This window comes from Monodon monoceros, unplaced genomic scaffold, assembly GCF_005190385.1.
Source record: "Monodon monoceros isolate NGI ecotype Baffin Bay Population unplaced genomic scaffold, NGI_Narwhal_1 Super_Scaffold_7, whole genome shotgun sequence".
In the NCBI taxonomy this organism is placed as follows: Eukaryota; Metazoa; Chordata; class Mammalia; order Artiodactyla; family Monodontidae; genus Monodon; species Monodon monoceros.
Window position 1 is genome coordinate 22,192,832 of NW_021703784.1, and position 659 is coordinate 22,193,490.

Sequence of the window (659 nt, forward strand, 5' to 3'; positions counted from 1 at the left end):
AAGCACATATTTCTTTTTTTTTTTTGGACATGAAAAAAGTCCATGATTTATTTTTAAATGGAAAAAACAGATTGCAGGGCAGTTAAACACAGAACTGAGAAAAGTGAAATTAGTTATTACGTCTAGCTTGTAAACAGGGATCTTACCTCATCATCTCTGAAGATTTGTTAAATGCCTACCTCCAGCTGACTCTGAATATTGATTTGTTTTTATATTATAAAACAAGTATTATTCCATTATAGTTATTCAGGAGAAGTCACCTGAACAAGCTGAAATAGCTCAGTTGGGAGAGCGTTAGACTGAAGATCTAAAGGTCCCTGGTTCCATCCTGGGTTTCAGCAGTAGTTTTGGGTTTTTGCACTAAATATAGTTTCCTGGCAGTCTTAACCAAAATATAAGCTTTAAGGGGAATATTTGGTTATTATGTTTTGAGTGGGTCTATGACTTTTTAGGGAGGGGTGGTGTCAGGTGCCCTGGTGGGCCTTTTTACTAAACCCCCAATACCTTAGTACTTCCTGACTGTAATAATAATAGCTAACTTATCTTGAGTACTTGCTATATGTCAAGGTATACTTTAAGCTTTTTCTGTGTGTCAACTTATTTAAAATGACCACTAAAATTCTTGATAACTATTTGTTAAATAAATGAACAGTTTGATG

The 659-nt window shown here is 34.4% G+C and overlaps 1 non-coding gene across 1 annotated transcript; it reads left to right on the forward strand.

Moving 5' to 3' along the window:
* Nucleotides 1–268: 268 nt before the first annotated feature.
* Nucleotides 269–341, forward strand: TRNAF-GAA. Its single transcript has one exon. It is a non-coding gene; the product is annotated as a tRNA-Phe (tRNA).
* The last annotated feature ends 318 nt before the right edge of the window (nt 342–659 follow it).